Raw genomic sequence first — 27,362 nt, forward strand, 5'->3', positions numbered from 1 at the left:
TTAATTTCATGATTTTAGCCCAAGGCATGTTAACATTTAAAAAAAGTAATGATGAATTATTTTGTTGTTGGCATAGTATTTTTAATAAAACCCTGTAATTTTGTATGTTGTGATATTCTGTAGGGGTGGAGAACTCTATGGATTTAGTTAACTAAACCATTTCTCTCATCTTGAATCTCTGCAAATATAAGTTGACTTTGTCAGTTCGGGCTGCTGGAAAAACTACTTGCTTGTGCCCACATATAATAAGAAGTCACTAGCTCTCTGGACTTTCCTTCTAAAAGACATGAGTTCTACTCATGAGTATGCCTCTCTCAAGAGATAATCACTATCCTGAAGTAGCAACTGGAAATATCATTACATTACCATGGGAATTCCATAGATACTTGTGGGGGACACAGGTGTTCAGTTGATTGCAGTAATCTCGTCTTGTTTGTTGGTTGTTGTGTATTCTCTAGTACCTGAAGCATAATGTCTGTTACACAACAAACTTCAGCAAATGTTTATCAAATACACAGATTCATAAACAGCCATGACTCTGTTCTGTTCTAAGTAACTTCAAGAATGTTAAAATTCACTGGGCAGTGGTGGCGCACAACTGTAATCCTAGCACTCTGGGAGGCAGAGGCAGGTGGATTTCTGAGTTCGAGGCTACCCTAGTCTACAAAGTGAGTTCCAGGACAGCCAGGGCTATACAGAGAAACCCTGTCTCAAAAAAACCAAATCCCCTCCCCAAAAAAAAGAATGTTAAAATTCTATGCTCTAAAACACAAAAAACTTTTGATGTCTGATTTTCTGATCTGGGATCTGGATTTCAAATCTTTAGTCTCTAGATGTTTTATTTATTCCAAGGGAAAGTCACAAAGCCTTTGTTTTATTCAATTTCCAAATGAACTTTAAAAATCCTATTATAGCCAGCTGTAGTAGCACACATCTTTAATCCTAGTACTTTGAAAGCAGAGGTAGGTGATCTCTAAAAATTCAAGGCCAGTCTGGTCTATACAGAGAATTCTAGGAGAGCCAGAGATATGTAAGGAGGCCTGACTTAAAACATATCATATTATTTTCATTGATTTCACCGGTCTTTTAGCTTCTCACTTGTCACTATGTTTTCTTTTTAAAGATTTTTATTATTTATTATATGTAAGTACACTGTAGCTATCTTCAGACACTCCCAGAAGAGGGCATCAGATCCCATTACAGATGATTGTAAGCCACCATGTGGTTGCTGGAATTTGAACTCAGGACCTTCAGAAGAGCAGTCAGTGAGCCATCTCTCTAGCGCATCATTATCTTGTAGAAAGAATATGTTGTGTGTTGCATGGATACCTCACCTGTGAACTAAAAAGCCTATGGCCTGTAGCTTTTGCAGGAAATATGGGTGGGAATCAAGTAGAGAGAAAGGATTCTGGGAGAGAGCCAGGAGGGAGATTTGCCAGGAAGATGTGTTGAGACAGACAAGATACCACAGGTAACCAGCATGTGGCAGAATGTAGCTAGGATAAATGAGACATTTTAAGTTATATCTAGTCAGAGAGGAGCCTAGCTATATGGCCAAGGTATTTGTAAATATATTTTGAGTCTGTATCTTATTTCTGGGAGCAAGGGGGTGAGAGGAAGAACCAGGAAAATTTTTGCCAATGGCACTTTACCCAGAAACTCCATCCACCCACCCGCCCCCACCCCCAATTACGTTAGCTTGGGTGTAGACTGTTGGTCAGACATGCCTCACTTCGGTCCAGAAAAGGCCAGTATTCCTGCCTACGCTCTTTCTCCCTTTTTCCAAGTAGTACAAACTAACAATGAAATCATCTATAACCTTATTTGTATCATGGATGGCTCCCCCCTTTTTTTTAAATTCATTTATTTTATTTATATGAGCACACTGTAGCTGTCTTCAGACATACCAGAAGAGGGCATCGGGTCCCACTACAGATGGTTGTGAGCCACCATGTGGTTACTGGGATTTGAACTCAGGACCTCTGAAAGAGCAGTCAGTACTCTTAACCGCTGAACCATCTCTCCCGTCCCCCTTGGATTCTTTAGAACATTGAAGAAGGTGACACGTCGTGTCTCAGAATAGTATCTTAAGACACACAGTTACTTTAAAGGGAAGAAATTACATTAACTTTATGAAAACACTGAGCGAGTGTATTGACTGCTATCTTTTGCTGTGATAAAATAACATGACCAAGGCTTGTGATTCCAGAGGGATAACAGTCTATCCTGGCAGGAAGTCACAGCAGCCTGTGGCAGGCATGGTAGCAGGAGCAGGGAACTGAGAGATGGTATCTTCAAGGGCAAGCCGGATACAGTGACACACGGCAACAACCACACGACTACAACTCTCAAAGCCAGAAGGAATGTACTTCCCCAGCAAGGATGCACCACCTTCCCAATCATTGCCACTGTACTGCCTGGCTCTGTTTGTCTCCTTGACGCAAGCTAGAATGATCTGAAAGAAAAGAACCTCAAGTTTAGAAAATGCCTCCATAAGATCCAGTTGTAAGGCGTTTTCTTAAAACATGATTGGGGTGGTGCCAGCCCATTGTGGGTGGTGCCCTCTCTGGGCTGTTCCTGGGTTTTATAAGAAAGCAGGCTGAGCAAGCCAGGAGGAGCAAGCCAGTAAGCAGCACCCCTCCATGGCCTCTGCATCAGCTCCTGTCTCCAGGTTCCTGTCCTGTCCTGACTTCCTCCCATGATGGGCTGTGATTCAGACGTGTAAGCTAAATAAACCCTTTACTCCCCAACTTGCTTTTTGGTCATGGTGTTTCGTTGTAGCAATGGAAAGCCTAAGATAATAACTAACTTGGAACCAAGTGTTCGAATATTCGAGGCTATGGAGGGAGCATTTCTTCTTTAGAGTGTCACAGTAAGTTAGTGATATAACATGCCGTGCTTTGTAGCCTCATCACAAATTACTCCCCAAACACAGCAGCTTACTATCTCCTAGTTTCTGTGGATAAAGAATCTAAAACCAGCCTACCTAGGTAGTTTTGGATAGAAACTCTCACTCATTGTTTTTTTGTTTTGCTTTGGTTTTTGGTTTTTTGGATTTGGTTTTTTTGAGACAGGTTTCCTCTGTTTAGCACTGGCTGTCCTGGAAAACTCACTCTGTAGATGAGGCTGGCCTCGAACTCAGAAATCTGCTTGCCTCTGGCTCCCAGAATGCTGGGATTACAGGCGTGCACCACCACCGCCCGGCCTCGCTCAGTGTTAATGAAGAAGACAAACAGTTGTTCAATCATCTGGAGGTTTGATGGAGAGAAAGCTATCAGCAGGCCTAAGTTCTCTGTCATTTTGAGCTATCCACAGACTTGCCCTGTGACAGGGCAGCTGACCTCCCCAGTACCAGTGCAAGTGTTCTAGGTGCGGGCACAGAACCCACAGAATTTTAAAATCTTACCTGTAAAATAGCATCTAGTCACTTCTGCGATGTTGTGTACACTGGATGGGGATACACAAACCCGTGAGTGCAGGGAGCTGAAATGACAGGTTCTCTCTTTAGGGCTGCTGTCCAGAGAGTGACTATGATGTAGGCGTGCAAATGAGATCTAGAAGCTGCTCTGGTAATAAACACGAGGAAAGAGGCTAACCATTGGGACCCAGCGTGTCTAGGTGGTTAAGGGAACTTGCTGTTCTTCCGGAGGTCCTGAGTTTGGTTCCCAGCACCCACAGTGCCCAACTCACAACTGCCTGTAACTCCAGCTCCAGTGGATCTGACGCTGCCTCTGCAGGGATCCCACTCCACCCCCAGCCACGCACCCACAGGTGCCACACGCCTGCACAGGCAGTCACGCACAGGCAGACATGCACAGGCAGACATGCACAGGCAGACCCACACAGGCAGACACACACAGTCAGACATGCAAAGGCAGACACGCATATACATATGGATGAAAAAATGCTAAGCATGTGTTATTTTAAAAAGGACCCAATTAACTCTTTTTAGTTCATTTTCTTTTTTGTTTTTGTTTTATTTCATGTGAAGTAGAGGAGGTCTTTCTTGGTAGCCTAGGCTAGCCTGGAGCTTGTGTAGGCAAAGCAAACTTTAAACTCTTGGCAATCTTCCTGGCTCATCCTCTCAAGGGCCGGAACTACAGAACTGTCCTATCAAGGCTGTCTCTCTCTTTTGCCTTTTTTTTTTAAAAGGATTTACTTAAGCTGGGCGGTAGTGGCACATGCCTTTAATCCTAGTACTTAGGAGGCAGAGGCAAGAGGATTTCTGAGTTCGAGGCCAGTCTGGTCTATAGAGTGAGTTCCAGGACAGCCAGGGCTACACAGCAAAACCCTGTCTCAAAAAAACAAACACAAAAAGATTTGTTTATTTATTATATGTAAGTACACTGTAGTTGTCTTCAGACACACCAGAAGAGGGTGTGTTGTGAGCTACCATGTGGGTGCTGGGATTTGAACTCAGGACCTTTGGGGGAGCAGTCAGTGCTCTTAACCACTGAGCCATTTCTCCAGCACTTTCTTTTGCTTTTTGATACAGGGACCTCAGTATGTAACATAGGCTAGTACTAAACTCATGATCTTCCTTCTTCAGCCTCTTAAGGGCCGGAATTGCATGTGTGCACAATGAAATAATGCATTATAAATAATTCTGATGTAGAACTGTAAATACAGTGATTATTTATTTATTAAAACATCTGGGTCCAGGCAGTGTTCGTGCACACCTTTGATCCCAGATTTGAGACACTTGCAGAAGCAAGCAGATCTGAGTTCCAGGCCAGCCTGGTCTATAGAGTGAGTTCCAAAACAGCCAGTACTAAACAAAGAAATATTCTTAGAAAAAAAAAATCCAGGCGTGGTGTTGCACACCTGTAATCCCAGCACTGGGGAGGCGGAGGCGGGCAGATTTATGAGTTCAAGGCCAGCCTGGTCTACAGAGTGAGTTCCAGGACAGCCCAGGACTACACAGAGAAACCCTGTCTCAGGAAAAAACAAAAAAAAAAAACTCAAAAAAACCCTTGCCCCCAAACCCAAATACATTTTGACTTTGGGGCTGGAATGTGGCTTGCTTGGTAGGGTGCTGCCCTACTGTGTGTGACACTTTGGGTCTGAATCCCCGCCACATAAAACTATTATTCCCAGTGCTCTGAAGGTGAAGATTGAAGTATACCTTCAAGGTCAGCTTCAACTACAAACTAGAGACTAGCCTGGGCTATATCTAAAAAGATTGTCTTCTACTTTTTAGCGTCACAAATATTGCTAATATTTCCGTGTATCTCTGCCTAGAATCATAATTAAGACACGTCACAAATTTCAGCTTGTTACCCAGGATGCAACTTTGTCAACACAAACACTGATAACATGGCATGGACTTTTTAACCCTGTCCATGGACTCTGTGAGATGATGGATCACAAGATGGCTTAGGGTACAAAACCACTATGTGAAGAAAATATATATCTACCTAATACAAGCACCTTCAAGTGACTGAGCCATTATTCCACACGGATAATATATGCGTTTGTTATTATCAGACTTCCCCAATACTGTGTATATTTACTAATTGATTAGTATCTCGTCACTATTGACTTTGATAGTAGTCCCCTCCCCTTGTGTCTATGTGTACATGTATGTTGATACAGAGTCTTGTTGTGTAGCATAAGTAGAACTTTCACTCGATCCTCCTGCCTCAGCTTTTGCAGTGCTGGAATCACAGACATGAGTCACCAAACTTGGATTATGAAGCATACCATGCCACCAGTAGGCAATGAGCCGGTCTTAATTTAGATCCAAGACACATGGGAACTAAATTATGTTTCTCCCGGCGACTTTAAGGTTTTGCTTCAGTTTTTCAGTGTATGTGCCAGACAGTTGCCAGCTGGATTCCTGTAAGTAAATCATAAACGACCGAAATTAAGTAGGACAAATATTAGGCATGTGAACGGACTTGTTTTCCAACGATGAGCATTTCGTCTTGCAGCCAACGAGGTGATCCATGCACCACTTCCGTGATCTCTTCCTGAGTGGGAACAAATGCACAGAATTTGGCTTGCTGGGGAAGCTGTCAGATTGGGGGCACTGGTTAAAAAAGCAACAACTCCTTTTTAGTCTTGAGGTCCCACTGCAGCGGCTGGCTGTCCAAGGTGGCAGTGCCTCCTCTCTAACCTCCCTAAGCAGCTCAGCCACAGAGCCTCAGCCAGCCAGGATGGTCTTTCCATTCTAACCCAAGGACCCGATGCAGGGAAGAGGGGGTGAAAAAACCCATCAATCCCTGAGCTTCCCACAAGCCCCACCAATCATTGAACAGGACGTCCCACCAATCCCTCACTCTGGAGATCTCTGCCCTGAAAAGTTCAGCCTCCTAAGAAACCCTATCTAAGCCTCGTCCTTTGTCCAGTTCCCTGTTGTCCACTCAGGGGAGCAGAGGCAGCCACTCATGCTGGATTCATCCCTTTTCCTCCTGGATCTGTCTCCCCAACAAATCTCTTTTATGAGATTTGCCGCCTAGCTAGCATGACTTTCTCACTGGAAGAAACCAAGAATCAAGGAAGGAGCTGAGCTCTGAGCTCCACTGGGGATACCCTCCCTGGGAGCTGAGGCACCTCTTGCTGAAGATGCTTCCTCTCAGAGCCCTGTGGTTCCTGGGCACTGTAGTCCTGGGATACTTTTCCATCGCAGCAGGAAGACATACTGCAAAGTCACACTTTTCTTTTGTGTATTAAGAGAACAGTAACACTGGCTGGTGGGAGAATTCAGTTGGCTGGGTGTGTACCTAGCGTATACAAAATCCTGGGTTCAATCTCTAGTACTAAGAAGGTGTGGCAGGCGTGGCACTCAGAGCCATGTTGGTCTCCACAGTGAGTTCCAGGCTAGAATGCAATACAAGAAAAGTCTCAAAAATGAATCACTGTACACACAGTACAAAAAAGGTTGAAATTTAAAAAAAAAAGTCTTCAGTGGAATTAAAATATTGATGAGCCAGATACTAACACAACAAATTTTATTATTGAGGTTTTTGGTTTTTGTTTTTGTTTTTGTTTTTTTTAAACAGGGTCTCACTGTCAGCTCTGACTGTCCTGGAACTCACTATGTAGACCAGGCTGGCCTCAAATTCAGAGATCACTCTGCCTCTGCCTCTGCCTCCTAAGTTCGGGCATTATAGCTTTGAGTGGGTTTACAATTAGTTTTTTAACCCTGCTTTCAATCCTGAAAATGTTTCATCCACAAAACAGATAATAATCACATTTCCCTGGTGATCGTGTATGTAACAAAACAATGTTGAGAAATGGCTTGCACATTATTCCAGTTTTTTGGTTTGTTTGTTTGGTCGTTTATTCAAGACAGTATTTCTCTGTGTAGCCCTGGCTGTCCTAGAACTTGCTCTGTAGACCAGGCAGGCCTTGAATTCACAGAGATCCCTCTGTCTCTGCCTCTTGAGAACTAAAGAACTAAAGATGTGTGACACTGCAGATCAGCCTGCTGCTCCTCAGCAGACTGCTACTCCTGGGAACACAGCCAGTCTCACCTGATTTCCCATTCCCAGCGCACTCTTAAACACTCTTAAAGTGGCTGTTTACACCACTTCCTTGAGGTGCTGGGGAATGGAGTTGCTGACCAAGTTCAGCATCTTGGACCTGAGCTCCAGCCTGCAATGCACCAGCTCCCCAGAGGAAAGCCATGAGGCTTGGGCACAATGCAGAGATAGATGCTGTCAGGCAGCTACTGGAGTTCAAGGTGGAGGTGGTTGTGGGTGAAAGCGGTGTTGGTGAAAAAGCTATCACGATCCCGATGACTCACCACTGCTTCCTCAAAGACCACGAGCCCACTATCCAGGATTCCTACTGGAAAGAAGCAGCCCTGGACGACGGCGGAGGCTACATTCTAAATGTGCTGGATACAGCTGGCCAGGATACCGGGCGGGCTCTGCAGGACCGTGCTTGGCAGTGGGTGATGGCCTGCTGGGCGTCTTTGCTCTTGATGACCCCTCGTCACTAGACCAGCTGCAGCAGATATGGTCCAAGTGGAAGCCTCACCGCAGCCTCTGGTGCTAGACCTGGTGAGCACTGCTGGAGATGCTCATGGTGCCGCAGCCACTGCAGTCCTTGCTCCCAAGCTATGAGTCCCCTTAGTGAAGACCTCAGCCAAGAGGCAGCTAAGTGTGGGAAGCCTTTGCCCTCGTGACCGTGAGATTCAGAGGCCCAGGAGGCTGGGGCTGTGTCAAGCAGGAAGATTAGACGCTACAAAACCATCTGTAGCTATGGCTGCTCTGTAGCCTGACGATCTTAGTTAAGTCAATTGACCCTTGTCTCCTGTCAAGGTGACAGTTCTCTTGTCATAAGATTTCCCCACCCACCCACCCACCCACCAAGTAAGTTTCCACGGACATTTTTTTTATTGTCATTTGGTGAGGAGTGTCCCTTGTTGGCTGTGTTCTGTGAAACTCTATGCAAAATTAAATAAACGTTCTCAGCATTCAAAGCTAAAAAAAAAAAAAAAAAAGATGTGTGACACCACCACCTGGCTATGTATGCCCTTTATGTTCAGAAATTTTCACCTTTAACTATTTTCAAGGCTATAGATGAGTTCATAATTTTCTGATTATTCTGTTAAGATGACTTTTCCACACTTTTATATTTATTCCCATGGTTCATGGAGTTTTTCTTTGCTTGTTTTTAGTGTTTTATTTCTTCTTTAAGTAATACCAATGGATTATGAATTAATTGGGGAAGTTGTCCACATTTTAACTTACATTGAAAATTTGTCTTAATTTAAGAAAAAACATAAACTGAAGCACACCCCTGGTTTGTTTCCTTCCCTGGCTAACCTACTATTTGCTGTTTAGGTCAGGCTGGCTTTGAGGTCATGGAAGTGTGCCTGAGGCAGGATACACTGTGCTTCTCTAGAACAGAGGTGATGGAACATACCGCAGTGCTCAGAGATGTCATAACAATAAAGCGTGTGGCCCGAGACCTTACCACACACTTTCACTTCTTGTGCACCCTTCTGCAAATGCATGTGTCTCCTACCACCGTGACCTAGATCTGGGAGCTGGTTTTCCCCGACCCAGAATTAAGTAGCTGTAATGGCGGGTTGTGTAGACTTTAACCTTCCTTCCTCCAGCTAGTTCTTGCTGCCTCAGCCAGCAGTGCATGCTCAGGCAGTCCTGCTTCTCTCCCACCCTTTGTTCTAGGAGTTACACTCATCCCTGCAAGCTAGATTTTGAGTTTCTTTCTTTCTTTCTTTTTTTTAAAGATTTATTTATTTTTATGTATGAGTACACTGTTGCTGTCTTCAGACACACCAGGAGAGGGCATCAGATCTCATTACAGATGGCTGTGAGCCACCATGTGGTTGCTGGGAATTGAACTCAGGACCTCTGGAAGAGCAGTCAGTGCTCTTAACCTCTGAGCCATCTCTCCAGTGCTGATTTTGAGTTTCAAAAGCAGACATGTTTGTTTTGTTTTCTAACCCTCTTGTGATAGCTAGTCTTGGTTGTCAACTTGACTACATCTGGACTTAAATTAAAAACAGAGGGCACAGCACTGAGGAACTGCTTAGTTTGACGTAGGAAGATCCACTTGTAACCCAAATCTTGAGGTAGGAAAACACATGCCTTTAAATCGGGTCATACCTTCTTCTGAGCCTTGATAAGGACTCGGAAGAGGGAAGCTTTTGCTCGTTGCCTGCTTTCTTTGCTTTGCTGGCAAGCCCGTTCCTTCCCTGGCATTACAGCCCACTCTTTCAGGATTCCAGCATCTACTGAAGACCAGCTGAGACATCCAGCCTTGTGGACTGACCAAGTTCTGGATTCTGGGACTTTCTGTTCATAGCCAGTCATTGCTGAACTAGGCAGACCACAGCCTGTAAGCCATTCTAATAAATTACTATATATAAAAATATATATAAATAAAAAATATATATTCCATATATATGGGAATATATGTATACATACATATATACATGACTGTACATACTGACACATAGATTCATTTAAAAAGTTCTGCTACTCTAGCTAACCCTAGTGCATGTCTAACATACAGATGACAGGTCTTAGTGAATCACTGTTTCTCGAGTGTTTATGCTAACCCCTATAGATTTTGTCTCTAAGTGTGTGGAGAGAGATTGACACACACACATTTCTATGCTGGGGAGTGAATCTAGGGCCTAGAACATGTTAGGTGTGTGCTCTACCACTGAGTCATTTTCCTAGCCTGGTGACCTTTTATGTTTTGTTTTTTTTTCGAGACAGGGTTTCTCTGTGTAGCCCTGGCTGTCCTGGAACTCACTCTGTAGACCAGGCTGGCCTCGAACTCAGAAATCTGCCTGCCTCTGCCTCCCAAGTGCTGGGATTAAAGGCGTGTACCACCAGCCCTGATGGCCTTTTGTAAATTATAGGATTATTCTCATAAGGTCAATCTTGAGGTGTATCATATTCTAAGAAAAATTATTAGGTTTTGTTAATATTTGTGGTCACTTCATGGGCTAGGCTGATAAATTTTAGAGACAGGGTCTCATGGAACTCAGGTTATCTACAAACTTGTGTAGTTGGTGTACAGACACTAAAAACAAAAATTCACTAACTGATTAGTTATAAAACATTACTGCAAAATTCTTTGGTATAGTAGTAAGGTTGGCAACTTTACAATCTATATTTCTCCTTGGAACTTTTTCTATGTTTAGGAAATGCCCAAATTTCCATTTGGATCTTTCCACTTATGATAATTTATTGTGGCATTTCAGGTTTTGAAAAATCAAATAAAATGAATATCTATTAAACAAGAACCTTGAACCTCAAAGGAATCTAGTTCATCCTTTATTTCTTTAAAAAAATCATTCACTTGGCCTTGTTGGACATCAAAGGGAGGAGAGGCCCTTGGTCCTGGAAAGCCTTGATGCTGCAGTGTGGGGGAATGCTGGAACAGGGAAGCAGGAGAGGGCTGATTGGGGAACAGGGAGAGGGGAGATGGATTATGAGAGTTTTGGGGACAGGGAACCAAGAAAGGGGACATTTGAAATGTAAATAAAGAATATATCTAATAAAAAAAAGTAAAAAAAAAAAAAAGAACTACTTGTGCAGTTCTGGCACAAATGATATGGGAGTAACTAATCCCCTTTTAATTGGAACTAAGGTCCACCCCTATATCTGACTGTTAAAGTTTCTAAAAACCTGAAACTAGACAAGTCATAAGTCTTGGCAGAAAAAAAAATCACTTACTTGCATAAGTGTATGGAGTGGTTACATGCTGTAACTCCCTGTAGAGGTTAGAGGACAACCTTTAGGCATCTGTTCTTTCCTTCTGCTGTGAAGTTTTCACCAGAGAAGTCTGCTTGGACATGGGTTTAAAGTAATGCAAAGCCTATTAGCTGTCTGGGTGTTCCAGATCCGAGTGTGCAGTCCTTAGTCTTTCTCACGGTGAGCTTTTAGGCACAAAAACCATGTTCTCGGTTGACATACTTCATTTAACAAAAGCAGTTAACTAGAAGTGGATTACAGACTTCAAAACTCAAGCTTAGCCAAAACGCAAGCTTAGCACTCAATTATTTTCCCAGAACTCTAGACCTTGATGAATTAGGCCTTTGTTTTCCTTTTGGCATGCTACCATCAGAAAACTGGTGCTTCTACCTACACTGTGGAAGCGGTACTGATTATCTATATTGAATGTCTGGAAAGTAGTTAATGGTATCGATGGACTGAATATTTAATTTTTAGACAGTGAGTACAGACTGGGGATATGGCTCAGTGTGGAAAGTGCTTGATGTGCAAGTGTGAGGAATTCAGACATGAACATGAAAGGTGAGCCTGGCCTCATGGCTGTAACTTTAGCATCGGGGTATAGACGGTAGGTCCACTGGCTTGTTGGCCGGCTGGCCAGCTGACATGCCAAACTCCAGGTTCAGCAGGAGACCCTATCTGAAAATACAAGGAGGAGAAACGGTTGAGCAAGGGCCGAGCCTACGACTTCCATCCACGTACAGGCACAGCACACGTTAAGACTGGAATTGCAGAATAACATTAAATCTATATAAGTTTCTGAAGAACTGCCAAACCGTTTTGCCTCGTGACTATACCATTTTGCATCCCTATCAATCAGGCATAAGGATTCCGGTGTCTCCATGCCAACACTTTATTTTCTGTGTTGGTTTTATAATCCCCAGCTTACTAAACATGAGTGCTGTCTCACGGTTTGGGTTTGCATTTCAGTGGCATGGCACATGTGTTGTAGACTGTGTCAATTGGTAAGCATTTGGAAAGATGTTTACTACAGGCTTCTATGTCTGCATGTGTGTGTGTCACCGTGATCCAGCTCAGGGCCTTGCATATGCAAGTACTTTTGCACTGAGCCCCATCAGCACCTCAGGGCACTTTTGAGTCCAGTAACAAAATGTTGCATTGTGGGAGTAATGTGTTTATTCTAGATAATGGCTCCGTGCCATATAGGTATAGGTTGCCTGTTCAGTCCTTCGTGGCTTTTGGCCTATAGAAATTTTTGTTTGATGTTTATGTGTCAGTTTTTGTATCGTTGCCTGTGCTTTGGGTCCATAAATTAGTAACAGGTCCCATAATAGGAAACTTTTTCTGGATATTAGACCCTTTTTACACTTTTAAGACTCATCCATTTTGAGTTCATGTTTGTTGTTTAAAGGTAGAGTCCAGTTTAACAGTTTTTCATGTAAATATCGCACTTCCTTGGTACTGGCTGCTGAAGACTGTCCTTCCCTGGTTGAGTGTCCCCAGGCTCTATAGTTTCTAGACTCTATTCTATCTGATTGGTCTACATGCCTGTACCATGCTGCTTCAACTGTAGCTTTAAAATCAGGAAATCTGAGCGGCCCAGTTGGTTCCTTTCCAGATACTGTAAAGTCCCTGTTGCCTTGAGCGCTTGTGTGCACTCAGCAGTGTGAGTGTGGAAAGGGTTCCGAGGAGGGATGATGGTAGCAGTCACCACCCATTAACTCACATAAGCATGGAAACCCCGGGAGTGCCTCTGTGCGTGCCATGCCCAGACCAGCAGCTGGATGTAAGGCAACAGAAGAATTGGAAAGAGAAGGACAGATCCCCAGTTTGGGTTCCCATGGCCATTGCCAGTTCACTGTCAGCTTGATGAAGACAGTCAAGGGCCCATTCCCTGAGCCCTGACCCAGGAAACCCAGATGGGCAAAGGTAGCCCAAGTGCCTCACATTGCGGTTCTCTTTCTGAGTTTCCAGTCGGCTCTCCTTGATCTTATTTAAGCCACATCAGAATGTTTTTACATGGCACACACCCTCAATTGCAACTCTGGGGAGACAGGCAGGTGGATCTCTGTAAGTTCAAAGCCATCCTGGTCTACATAGAAAGTTCCAGAACAGCCAGAGACTCTGTCTCTATAAACGCGCGTGCACACGAATGCACACACATGCATACGTGCACAGGCACACATATGCACGCGCGCACACACAGACACAGACACACACATGCATGCACACTCACACTCACTCTAGGTGGACTTGATGGTAAGCCCAGTGATCCCAGTTCCATCCCCAGAGCCATCCTGCTAGAAGGAGAAAACCAACCCTGACTTTCCCAAGTTGTCCTTTCACCCAACACAGGCATGCGCTCACGGAGGAATAAACAAATAAGGAAATAAATAAATGTGTGTTTTAAAATGTTTTCCCTCCTTGTTCTGGAAAGACGCAGTGAAGCAGTATTCGGCAAAACCAGAACGGGGAAGTGGGAAGGGGTGGGTTGGAGGACAGGGGGAGAGAAGGGGGCTTATGGGACTTTCGGGGAGAGGGGGCTAGAAAAGGGGAAATCATTTGGAATGTAAATAAAAAATATATCGAATAAGAAAATGTTTTTAAGGGAAGAAGAAAGGACTTACCTTGGTACCTCAGCATCTCTCTTGGGAAGGAAGGTGTGCCCTCCTCCCTAGTTGTAGGCATAAGGGCTTCTCTAAACCCCACTCGGCAGAGAAGCCATGGGCTGCAGCTTTTACCACCTGTCGTTCAAAGCCCCACCCGCCTTTGAGGAGTCAGCTGGGGCGGAGGGTGGCCCCCCACCATGGGAAGATCTGTTCTGCCCTCAGTCACTTGCAGCTCAGCAGGTCAGCTAGGGTCACATTGCTCCGGAAGCTGGGAGAAGCAGTTAGAGGAACTCAGAAGAGAAGGAGAGAGGGGGCATTGCAACTGTTCACTGGCAGCCCCGGCTGGGTGACATCTGCTGGTCCCTTGTTCCCTAGTACTGGCATAGCCAGAGGTGCCCAGCCAGCCTCCCTGCTGCCCATAACAGGTTAGAGTCTCAGATCTTTTTCATTTTCCCTCTCTTTTCGGCCTTTGGTCCCTCCATCCTCTGTCCTCCCATCTCCCTCCTCCCCCTCCTTCCATTCCTCCAGCTGTCCCTCCCTCCCTGCCTCCTTCCCTCCCTCTGCTTTAGACTCTTCAAGCACTAGGCTTCCTCCCCTCCCTTCTGATCCCTCCCCACTCTTCCCTGGTGAGGTCAGAACCTCGGAACCTATCTCTGGTCTTGTCTTCGCATGTTTGTACAGATCTCTGGCTGAGTGCTGGGCAGGCATCGGGGAGACCCGGTGCCTGCTCACTGTTGGTACTCTCTCTAGAAAAGAGAGCCCTACACTTCCTCACCCTGGCCCCTTTCCTTGGGGAGAAAGGGCCCTTATGTAAGGACTTATCTACAAATGCCACCAAAGGGGACCGTGTCTCTGAAATAACAGACATGTGAATGGTATTTTCCAAAGCAGAAGAAAGCTGCTAAAGAACAGAAAAGTAGGACACGTGCTTAAAGGTCCTTTTAAATGGGCTGGTAGTGTGGCTTAGTGGTAGGGCACTTGCTTGTATGAAGCCTTGGGCTTAATCCTCAGCGTGGCAAAAAGAAAAATTACAAAATATAAAACAAAAGGAGAGACAAGGCAAAGTAATTCCAGGTAATGTCCAGATAGAACACAAAGGCACTTTTAAAAAGTTTATACTTTTTTGTCGTTTAAAAATTATTTTTTGAGATTATAATATAATTACATCATTTTCCCCTTCCCTTGACTTCCTTCAAATGCTTTTTGACAAAACAAATCAAATCATCCATCAGATCTACTTTATTCCTGTCATCTGTGTTGACTCAGTTATACACTGTTCAGTTGTTAGCAGACGGGGCCTTGTCCTGCACTGGAGTGGATATTTGACATAGTTTAGAAATTGTCTTAAGTTCTTAAAAACACTAGATTGTCTGTAGTTTGTCATTGGATGTCATTAATATGAAAATTCTAATTCTTGAGTTTCTCTGAAGCCAGAGCCACAAAAAAGAGCGGGAAAGAGACCACCTTCCCTTCCATGTTTCCCCCAGTGCCCTCAGGACTCTGTCTCCTTCTAATCTCAAAGCGAGGTCACCGGCCCCTGGCTGGCATTTGGTGAGTGTGGTGGAGGTGTGTGGGAAGGTCCACCCCGGCGAATCAGCTTCGGTTTTTTAGCCAAAGGATCTTTGAACTGGGTCTCTTTAATGGCTCCTTTTCCACATTGACCACAAACAGAAAAACACTCCTATCGGACTGTCTGCTCGCTTGTACACGTGGGTGTTCTGGACTCTGGGAAGCCAATCCTGAGTCGCCTATTTTCCTTGTCTTCTGGCCCAGGCTCCATTCCAAGTCCATGCCTCACCTGCCTGGTGCTCCCCGGCCAGTGTCCTCCCTGCTGCCCGGCTCAGGCAAAGCGCCTTCTGCTCAGGCCCACTCCTCTGCTCCTGGCAACATCCGCCCTGGAAAGAGAGAAGGGAAGGCAGAGCCTGAGAAAAAAAAAAAAAACCTGAGAAGAAAGTAGCCAGTGATCCCCCAATAAAGGGCAGGGCGCCATTAGTGAAGGTGGAGGAGGTCACAGTGGAAGAGGGGACAGCCGCAAAGCCACCTGACCCCAGTAAGAAGGGACCAACCTGTGCTGGGGTGAGGTCCAGTGCTGGTGTGCGGTCAGGTGCTCTGTGCTTGCCCTGCCTGCGAAGGGTTTTATTTAACTCCTTTTTCATTACTGGGTATTGGAAATTCATATTCTCATTCTTTCTCTTCTTCTTCTCCCTCTCTCTTCTCTCCTCTCTTCTCTCTTCTCTTTGCCCCTTCCTTCCTCTCTTCATATCAACATGTTTATTCTAGATAATGCCTCTGGGCCCTATAGGTATATGTTGCCCGTTCAGTCCTTCGTGGCTTTTGGCCTATAGAAATTTTTGTTTCAGAAGAAAATTTGATTTTAAACATAGTTCTGGGAATGTGGCTCAGATGACAGAGTGTTTGCCTGGCACAGACAAGCCCTGGGCTCCATATTCAACATCAGTAAACCAAGGATGGCAAAGGACTGTACTCTCCACATGCTGGAGGGGCGCAGGAGGGACCAGGCTCAGGACCTTCTCTGGGGGCAGCGCCGGTCTGAGGGAGCTTTACCTCTCTAGCTCCTCCTTATCCTTCCTCTCCCTCTCCTCCTTCTCCCCAGGCACCTCTTCTTAGCCAGCAGCCTTGTAGCCTCTTCAGGGTTGGTGGTGCCTGCAGAAGTCTTAGGAATGATTTGTCCTCTTGATGGTGTCCTTTGCCTTACAGAAACTTTTTAATTTTATGATGTCCCATTTGTCAATTCTTGATCTTAGAGCATACGCTATTGGTGTTCTGTTCAAAAACTTTCTCGCTGTACCGATGTCCTCAAGGGTCTTCCCCACTTTCTTTTCTATTAGCTTCAGAGTGTCTGGCTTTATGTGGAAGTCCTTGATCCATTTGGATTTGAGCTTAGTACAAGGAGACAAGGATGGATCAATTCACATTCTTCTGCATGCTGACCTCCAGTTGAACCAGCACCATTTGTTGAAAGACTTTTTCCATTGGATGTTTTCAGCCTCATTGTCGAGGATGAAGTGGCCATAGGTGTGTGGGTTTATTTCTGGATCTTCAATCCTGTTCCATTGATCCTCCTGCCTGTCACTGTACCAATACCATGCAGTTTTTAACACTATTGCCCTGTAGTATTACTTGAGGACAAATCGGCAACCAACAATGCTCTACTATGTTCATAGCAGACCTATTTATAATTGCCAGATGCTGGAAAGAACCCAGGTATCCCTCAACAGAAGAGTGGATGCAAAAAATGTGGTATATCTACACAATGGAGTACTATTCAGCCATTAGAAGCAATGTATTCATGAAATTCTTAGGCAAATGGATGGAGCTAGAGAACATCATACTAAGTGAGGTAACCCAGACTCAAAAGATGAATCATGGTATGCACTCACTAATAAGTGGATATTAACCTAGAAAACTAGAATACCCAAAACATAATCCACACATCAAATGAGGTACAAGAAGAAATGAGGAGTGGCCCCTTGTTCTGGAAAGACTCAGTGAAACAGTATTCGGCAAAACCAGAACGGGGAAGTGGGAAGGGGTGGGTGGGAGGACAGGGGGAGAGAAGGGGGCTTACGGGACTTTCAGGGAGTGGGGAGCTAGAAAAGGGGAAATCATTTGAAATGTAAATAAAAAATTATAACGAATTAAAAAAAAAAAAAAAGAAGAAGTCTTAGGAACTACACCGGCAGTCACGGTGGCTGATGGTGCTGTGTCCAGAGCTGGAGAAGGGGCCGGGGTTGGACCGGGGGCCGAGGCTGGGGCAGTTGTACAAATAGGTACAAGGAGAGAACCAAGTGGAATGAAATGAAAATCCAAGGAACAGAACAAACACTGGTGTGCCCCACTCCCCAGGCCTGGGGTCCATCGTTCTCAAAGAGAAGGAAGCACACACCACAGTGTGTTCTCACGGTTCCACTATATTCTTCTGTAGCCAAGCAACGATAACAAAACTGCATGTGTGAGACATCCAACCAGCTCACACTCTGTCACCAAGTCTTCTTTAATAGCAGTTACATCAGTTAGCACTATCTACCAAGTGGCAGGGTCTGTGGGAAGCCCGACTCTGAACAGAATGAAGGCAAGGTTCTCCGTTTGCCTTTTATCGCAAGTATCTCTGTGCTTTGGTAATTTAGTTAACTACAGCATCAAAGCCTTTTAATGGGCATCATTATAACCCAGGCCACAACAAGGACTCAGGCTGGGCAGGTGGCATCCAATGGAGAGGCTCCTTTCATTTATTCTGATTAAGGTTTAAAATACCCCCGCCACCGTCCCTGTTTGGACACAGGATTTTGGTATAGTTGGGGCTTGTTCAGAGCCAGTTCACGAAATTCCTGCTACAGGTGCCTGACTTGGGATCATAGGTGTGCAATGCTATAACTTTGCTAAGTGTCATCTTTTCTCGAAGGTGTGGTGGCACACACCTTTAACCTCAGCACTTGGGAGACAGTACACCGAGAGACTGTGTCTCAAAAGAATCTACGCAGAGCTGATAGGAACATATCAACGCAGATAGGAAAATGTTTAGGGGGTGGGGGAAGTTCTATCTAATCAAGTAGTCGCATCCATTTTAAGTAGCCTTTTCTGTTCTCTGAATGCTTCGAGCAGGTATGTACAGACACACACACATACACACATACACACACACAGATCCATATATGCAGTGAAGGTTTAGCTGTCAGGAAAAGTAGAGGTGGGCACGTACGTATGGAACCAGATGCATATATATGCAGGCACATATAGACCCAGATACATGTACAGGCAGATACGTATAAACCCATACGCATGTACAGGCAGGCACGTATAAACCCATATGCATGTACAGGCGGGCACGTATAAACCCATACGCATGTACAGGCGGGCACACACATCCATACGCACAGTGTGTATGGTGACAGGTACAGCTGTCAGGTCTGCTTCCACATTAACGCTTCTTCAGACTGAAAGTGTCTTCACTGTCACTGTATCACTGTATAGCTGCATAATGCCAAATACATGTTCTTCCAGGTCAGAATCCCTTCAGCTTGGTAAGGAAAACATTTACTCCAGAATTGCCTGCCAGACATAGGCCCGGACAATGCTTTTGGCAGGAGAAACCTTATGTGCAGGAAAGGCGGATCCATATCCAGAATAAGTCTCTACTCCAGGAAGGACAAAGTGTTGTCCTTTCCACGAGGGAAGTGGTCCGATATAGTCATGTCACGGTCACCCCAGGAAATAGCGCCATATCTGGGGCTCAGCGCCTAGTTTCTGCTGTTGGCAGTTCTGGCACACCACAGCAGCTGCAGCTGAGAAAACAGCTGACTATCCACAGAACAGACTGCTGTCTGCTTGATTGCTGAACTCCTCCTCAGCTGAAGTAACCTTTGATGAGCGTTTACAGGGGACAAAACATCTTCATGTCCTTTGCCCATTTGAAGAGATCCCTCCACACACTTCTCTTCCCCAGATGTCTTTCTAACCAATTCTCCAGTCATGCTTTTTCCAAGGCCCTCACCCTCCGGCTAGTCCAGTGGCTATAGCTCATGAGTCAGTGACTAGTTGAGAAGCTAACTGGCCATTTTCCCTTCTAACAAAATGTGTCCTACCGGAAGTTCCTCCCACTGTGGAGATGGCCCCTTACCAGTGTCTTTCAGAGTTGTCCCCTGTAAGGCTGCAGCTGCCCACTTCTGGGTGGTGCCTGCATAACGCGCAGAGCCATCAGTAACCAGGTCCCAGTCTTCCTGCCCCCAGTCAGCTGGTCATAGGGCACACCCCCTAGGCTGCAGGCACATGCAGGCAGCAGACAGCATTATAACAGAAAAAACCATAGGCATCTGCGCAGCCTCTTCATGTGACTTGCTTATGCAAGGATTAGGGTTTCCCTTGCCCAGGGTCCCACAGGCAGTGAGTTGTACCTTCAGGTGAGAGATCCAGGTTCTGGTCCTAGAGGGTGGTTTGATGGCGGCATGTTAGTAACAGTTTGCTCCCCTTGTGTATGCAGAGGCGTCTGCACTGCCACAGATGAACTCTCCAGGAAATGGAGAGTCTGCACAGAGCCCACAAGGAGTCGCTTCACAGCTGTCCAAAGGAACCACAGAGAGGTGAGCTCAGCAACTGAGGCCTTTTTCACTGAGTAAGGATGTGTGTGTGTGTGTGTGTGTGTGTGTGTGTGTGTGTGTGTGTATTACAAAGTGCCGTGTTCACCCCAGCCAGTTAGAATGCCAGAGTTTAACAGGAAGGTTTATTTTTCTCCTTAATTTTCTGTAGAACTTGTATCTCTAAGAAAAGGGGAGTCCCTTTTTCTTTACTCCCCATGGTGAGATCTGAGTGTGTCTTAAGGACAATAACCAACAGCTGGCCGACCTCACCAGTGCAGGCTGGCCACCCTGGCATCTTGGGAATCTAAAGCAGAATTAAAAATGCAAGGCCATGTGGGCCACAGAGAGAGCTCAAAGCAGAACGGTCTGTGGAGAACAGAGATGGAGAGGAAGGGGAAGGGGGTCCCGTTCATCCTGTACCAAGAGTGCTTCGAATGCCACAGTTTCTGATGTACAGAAAAGCTGGGTACAGTAACCCCAGGACTTAAGGAAACTGAGGCAGGAGATTGTTGGAGATCTGAGACTGGTCAGCACCACGTAGCGAGACTGATTAAACCCAACACAGATAGGATGGTTGGTTTGTGACTGATTCCAGCACATAGGAGACTAAAGAAGTTGGGTTTGAGGCCAGCATGGGCTACAGAGTGAGACCCACCCACCCCCAACTCTACAACAAGGAAAAACACGTGAAACACAAACAAGAAAAGTAGATCACGGTGGCACACACTTATGCCAGGGCAGGATCCAGGGCATTAACTATGCCCCACAGTTGTGGAGTTAATTGAAGGACAGTTGGCAAAGCTACAAGCCAGCCTGGGAGTCTGCAGGACACATTGCTCAGCTGCTTCTCTGGAACAGTTCAGTTTGTGTGGTGTGAGGTTGACTGAGCAATCATGCCAGAGGATTCTTAAAATCCAGCCTCTCTCTCTCTCATTGTGTGTGTATGTGTGTGTGTGTGTGTGTGTGTGTGTGTACATATATATGTATATAGTATGTGTCTATTGTGTGGTATGTGAATATGTGTGGGTGTATATTGTGTGGTTGTGTGGGGGGTATGTGAATGTGTGTGGTGTGTGAATATGTGTGGGTATATTTGTTTGTGGGTGGTGTATGAATGTGCGTGTAGTGTGTGTATGTGTGTTGAAGTAACATAAAGATCCTTACTGGTACTTTGACCCAAGTTTAAGCTGTGTTTGATCCATGGTAACCCTTCTGAGGAAGGAACTAGGAAGTGTTCACTCTAATAGTGGCCATATTTACCTGGAGTACCTGAAGTGAGCCCCAGTTCTGCCAGCTCCTTGGGGTAAACATTAGTAACTTGGGGGACCCAGTTACTCTTCAAAGGGCCTCTAGACACAGATTAGATCTTCAAGCCTCCAGAGCCCCTGCCTGGTGCCCACAGCTCTGATCTGTCCATCTCTCTCTAGTCAGCAGATCTCTGTCCAGACCATGATACACATTGTCCCCAAGACTTTCAAAGAACCACCAGACCATGAGAGCTGTTTGTGGCCTTACTGAGCCCCAGCGGGGACTCCTGCAGGCTGAAGTCTCTGGGGAGCATTCTTTCCTAGAATCACAGAGATAAGGCCAGCCCTTCAGTTCTTTCCTTGTCAAAGGCTGGCTGAGTGCTGGGTGCTGGGGGCTCCTCTCCCTGCCTCCCTCTGTGACAATGCGACCCCCCACAGTCCTGTTTCCTGGTGCTCCCCAGTCCCCTCTGGATAATGACCTCCTTACTCTCTAGATGGAAGTGACAGGGTTGCCTTAACAAAGCACACAGGCTGAGCCAGCAGGACCTTTTGTGTGGATGTGTGTACACTTTGAGCTGTGACTCTGGAGCCTGGGATCTGCCTGTCTGACAGCCTGCAAATAACAATAAAATAGAAAAGGCATGGCAACCTGACAAGATATTTGAAAATATCTTGTCATCCACACAATAAGGCAGTGAAAATGGGAGCCTTTATTATGCCTCTTAAAGCCAAATAATCCAGAAGGCATCTAACTCTAGACATAAACCACACTGATAAGGCTAAACTGCTAAAAATCTGTTTCTCTTGTTGGGGCTTGGGGTGGGAGAGCAGTAATTGAGAGAGGTTCTGAGACAGGGTTTATTTGTGTAACCCTGATGTCCCGCCCTTACATCCTGAGTGCTCCTTGAAAGGCCTGTGCTGCCATGCCTACCCTTTCTTCTGATGCTCGGCTCCAGGTTATTTCCTGTCAATCAAAACAAGAATGCTTAACTTTTTTTGTTTTTTTTTTTTGTTTTTTTTAAGATTTTATTTATTATATGTAAGTACACTGTAGCTGTCTTCAGACACTCCAGAAGAGGGCGTCAGATCTTGTTAGGGATGGTTGTGAGCCACCATGTGGTTGCTGGGATTTGAACTCAGGACCTTCTGAAGAGCAGTTGGTGCTCTTAACCGCTGAGCCATCTCTCCAGCCAGAATGCTTAAGTTTTAAGCAGAGTCTGCAGCAATATGCATAACTAATGGCCACCTCTCTTTAGAGCATATTCCGGGGGCAAGCCTCAGGGACCCTGATTGAATCCTCCCAAAACCTGGTGAAGGTAGGTATTATTCAGAGATGAAGAAACAGAGGACTTTAGATAACCACATGAGGGTGAGGACGGGACTGGAGCTGACTCTGGAATCTGTGATCCCTTTGCCAGACACAGCCAAAGGATGGTGCTACAAAGCTCTGTGGCTAACACTACCTGTGCCAAAAGGAGAATGTATAAAAACTGAGAACTAAAGCACCAGGAGTCGGATGGCTGGGCCTACCTTAGCCCTGCGACAGTGTTATGAATGAAGCCAGCACACACATCAAGGCTCATGGGCTGCAAATATTAACTTGTTCCCCCTCCCCCGTTTTCTTCTCCCTACTGTTACCATGGAGACATAGCTCCTCAATTTATCTGGAATTCAAACCACCCCAGGGGATATGACTGCAAGCTTTGAGAGAGGCCCAGCAGGCAGAGGCAGACACTGCAAAGCCTCAAGCCCTTCCCATTTCTCACACTCTAGCTCTTTTCTCTTCTCTCCTTTCTCTTTCTCCCTTTCCCAAGGTTCCTTACAAATGGAATGCTGTAGAGATAGATTTTATATAATGGTTGCTCCATTTGTAAGCATTCTCTATTTGAAAACAAACCACCACAGCGAGGGAGCATTTCTGGCTTGTAGCAGCCACCACCACTGCCACTACCCTGCCCAGAGCAAATTCTCTGAGGACCAAGAACCATTCACAGACCTTCGCAGACCTCACCCAAGACCACTGGGACTAATTAGACACCACATACTATGTAGCCCAAGATGGTCTCTAACCCATAGCAATCTACCTGCATCAACTTCCTTTTTTTGGAACTCACTCTGTAAACCAGGCTAGCCTCGAACTCAGAAATCTGCCTGCCTGCCTCTGCCACCCAAGTGCTGGGATTAAAGGCATGTGCCACCACTGCCCAGCCTGCATCTACTTCCTAGGTGTTGAGACCAAAGAACTAAGCCTCTACATTAATTCAACTTTTTTTATTATTGATATATCCTTTATTTACATTTCAAGTTTTCCCTTTCCTGGATCCCCCCTCCCTGAAAGTCCCACAAGCCCTCTTCCCTCCTTGTCCCCCCATCCACCCCTTCCTGCTTCCCTGTCCTGGTATTCCCCTACACTGCTGCACTGAGCTTTTCCAGGACCGGGGGCCACTCCTTCCTCCTTCTTGGGCATCTTTTGATATGTGAATTGTATCTTGGGTATTCCAACCTTCTAGGCTAATATCCGCTTATCAGTGAGTGCATACCATGAGTGTTCTTTTGAGACTGGGTTACCTCACTTTGTATGATGTTCTCCAGTTCCATCCATTTGTCTTAAGAATTTGATGAATTCATTGTTTATAATGGCTGAATAGTACTCCATTGCGTATATATACCACATTTTCTGTATCCATTCCTCCGTTTGAGGGACATCTGTGTTCTTTTCAGCTTCTGCCTATTGTAAATAGGGCTTCTATGAGCATAGTGGAGCATGTGTCCTTATTACATGCTGGGGAATCCTGTGGTTATATGCCCAGGAGTGGTATAGTGGGGTCCTCCGGAAGTATCATTCCCAGTTTTCTGAGGAACCGCCTCAGGGGTACAGAGCTAAACTAAGAATTTTCACCTGAGGAATATCGAATGGCTGAGAAGCACCTAAAGAGATGTTCAACATCCTTAGTCATCAGGGAAATGCAAATCAAAACAACCCTGATATTTCACCTCACACCAGTCAGAATGGCTAAGATCAAAAAATCAGGAGAAAACAGGTGCTTGGGAAGATGTGGAGATAGAGGAACACTCCTCCACTGCAGGTGGGATTGCAAGTTGGTACAACCACTCTGGAAGTCAGTCTGGCGGTTCCTAATTCTACTTTTTATGCTTATATTTTACATTGAGATGTATTTCTGTCTCCTACAAATGGCAAAGATGCTTAAAAACAGAAATCACTTTTATAGAGAGCATGGTGTTCTAATGTGCCCCCAATTGGTGTCCCCAATATGCCTAGTCACCATTTTCTTCCTTGTTTCTCATGATGTGCATTCAAAACAAATAAATAGAACAACAACAGCAAAAGCAAACAAACAAAATCTTATTTCATGATGGGACCACCATGACAGGCAGTGTGCGCTGACAGACACCAGCCCTGGAGACAAGTCACGTTCAGTCCCTGCATCCTGCCTGGTACAAGGAGTACGCCTGCTCCCGGAAGTCACCCTCTGGCCACCACACTTGCTTCCACATCTCTTGTACACACATACACACACACACACACTCAAAGCCAACAACCAGAAAAATTTGTTTTCTGCTGGGAATGGTAACACAGATCTGCAATCCACCATTCAGGAGCTTGAGACAGAACTTAGAGTCTGAGTACATTCTGGGCTGCACAGTAAGAACTTATCAAAACAAATAAAAAACAAGACCAAATAGAATACCTGCAGTGTGCATTATAATAATTAGTTTCAGCCAGGTGGTGGTGTCACACACCTTTAATCCCAGCACTTAGGATGCAGAGGCAGGTGCATTTCTGAGTTTGAGGCCAGCCTGGTCTACAGAGTGAGTTCCAGGACAGCCAGGGCTACACAGAGAAACTCTGTCTCAAAAAAAAAAAAAAAAAAAAAAAAAAAAAAAAAAAAAAAAACCAAAAAATAAAAAAAAATAAAAAAAAAAGTAAGTAGAAATATTGCTTTTTTTTCCTTGTAATTTATCTTATGTGAAAAAAAATCGTATAAAACTGCAGAAGTTCAGGGAGCAGAGTTGTTGAGATGTATTTCTGTCTCCTACAAATGGCAACGATCTCCAGGAGGTGGTGGCAGTGAGCTACTAGGATGATCAGTCAGTTTTCATAGGCAGTCTGGTCATTTTATCTTCATTCCCATAATCAGCTTGCTAACCTTTCCGGTAGACAGGATGCTCACTGAAGCTGCCCGGAGTAAGGACTTCTGCTCCCCTAAGTTTGCTCTAACTGCACTACAGTGCTCAGAGAGGATCCAGTCAATTTACCCAGAGGGGATCTTTAGTTTCCTAAGATTGACAATAGGGTTCATTTCAATCAACTGAACCCACAGCCTGTAATGTATGAACAGGCAGATGCAGGTGCAGACTGCCCCATTATCTCTGCCTCTTCTGGCTGCTGTGACTTAGATGATAGCAGTTTCTTGGGGATAGGAAGGCAGGATTTATTTATCTTATGTATATGAGTACACTGTTGCTGTCTTCAGACACACTAGAAGAGGAGGACATCAGATCCCATTGCAGATGGTTGTGAGCCTCCGTGTGGTTACTGGGATTTGAACTTAGGACCTCTGGAAGAGCAGTCAGTACTCTTAACTGGTGAGCAGTCTCTCTGGCCCACCTTCTTATACACAAAGTCCTCAGTTCTTGTCCACCTGATTAGGAAGGCAAGTTTCCTGATGGGCTCTGGGCCTTGTTTCAGGGTTCTCTCTGAATCATCAGTGGAATTGCAGTAAATATTAAAGCAAACAAACAAAAATCCCCTGTAAATGCTGGGCCGCCTGAGCCTAGCTTTTAAAACCTGAGGCGCCAGTGGACCCTGAGTGTTCTACCTCTATAACTTCAATTGCTTTAATACTTCTTTTGTTTGTTAGTGTTTGTGACAGGGTCTGCATATGGTCTAGAACGAATAGTGTAGCCTAGGTTGGTCTCAACCTCCCATGTTCTGAGGTTATAAACATGAGCCACCACACCCGGCTGATAACTCCTTTTGAGTGCGCGTAGTAAGGGGATACACATAGTTTAAAATATAAAGTACACCAGGAAGATCTAAGCAACAACTCGTGACAAATCGACACCTTTGCAATGAAATACATAACTGTAGTAAATCACATAGGTTACTGTCCTAAATGATTTCAGATGATGTTTAAGATAAAAAACACTCCATGGTTTTGCCTACAGCCCAATTTCTGTCGAGGTCCCCTCCTCTCAGATGACACTAGCTAGTGTCCAGTTGACATTAAAACTAACCAGGACACAGCGATCACAGCAGACAGCACAATGTGCTCAGAACAGTTTCATTTAATTTCTCCATTTAATTGCCTGCCAACTCATAAGTCTCTCGATCCTACATGGATGGGACAGTCCCTAGGCTATCTATTCTGGTTGTGGGACTACTTGTCTATACTTAAATAATTAACACATGTCAGCATAACTTTAGTTCATAGCTAGACTGAGTGTGGACTGCAGGTGAAGTTCTGTGAGTTTGAGACCAGCCTGGTCTACAGAGTGTGTTCCAGGGCAGTCAGGGCTGTTACACAGAGATTCCCTGTCTTGGTAGAGAGAGAGAGAGAGAGAGAGAGAGAGAGAGAGAGAGAGAGAGAGAGAGAGAGAGAGAGAGGAAGCAGAAGAGGAAGAAAGGGAGAGAGAATGGAAGGGAGGAAAGGAGGAGGATGGGAGGAAGGGAGAGAGACAGAGAGACAAAGAGACAGAAAGACAGACAGAAGACCACAGTGGACTGAGCCCACCACATTCATTTTCTTCTTGGTTCAGGCCCTTCTAGGTTAAGCACATTTTCAAACAAAAGTTAAAATCAACTTGAGAATCCCCCTGCCCTCTCTCCTTTAGAGGTATGCTCTAGTGTGGCCTGAGTCATGTGTGGCCTGAGTCAGGGCATTTCAGTCTCTCCAGCTGCCTGAGAATCAAATGTAAAACTCCCAGTTCCCTGTTCAGCCCCAAGTCTGCCTGCAGCCTGCCATGCTTCCCAGCATGGTGACCATGGCCTGAAAGTCAGAACCTGTGAGCCACCCTCAATTCAATGTTGTCCTTCATAAGAGTTGATACGGTCATGGCATCTCTTCACAGCAATGAAACCCTAACTAAGACAGCATTCTATAATAAAGGCGATGTTTAAAATATGGCGACCAATAGTGGATTTCAATAAACAATAGTGAGACAACTTCTTAGTCATCTAGCAAAAAGGATTAAATTTTGTTT

At 45.2% G+C, this 27,362-nt stretch overlaps 2 long non-coding RNA genes and 1 pseudogene across 3 annotated transcripts in view; 2 read left to right on the top strand and 1 right to left on the bottom strand.

Moving 5' to 3' along the window:
• The window catches only part of LOC127674153 (uncharacterized), a 424,300-nt gene that overhangs the window by 164,017 nt on the left and 232,921 nt on the right, over positions 1-27,362 (top strand). The window lies entirely within an intron of this gene.
• The window catches only part of LOC127674152 (uncharacterized), a 433,706-nt gene that overhangs the window by 99,293 nt on the left and 307,051 nt on the right, over positions 1-27,362 (bottom strand). The gene's annotated exons all lie outside the window — the stretch shown is intronic.
• Positions 7,555-8,230, top strand: LOC127674144 (GTPase ERas-like; annotated as a pseudogene).

The sequence above is a fragment of the Apodemus sylvaticus genome, chromosome 23, assembly GCF_947179515.1.
Source record: "Apodemus sylvaticus chromosome 23, mApoSyl1.1, whole genome shotgun sequence".
NCBI lineage: Eukaryota > Metazoa > Chordata > Mammalia > Rodentia > Muridae > Apodemus > Apodemus sylvaticus.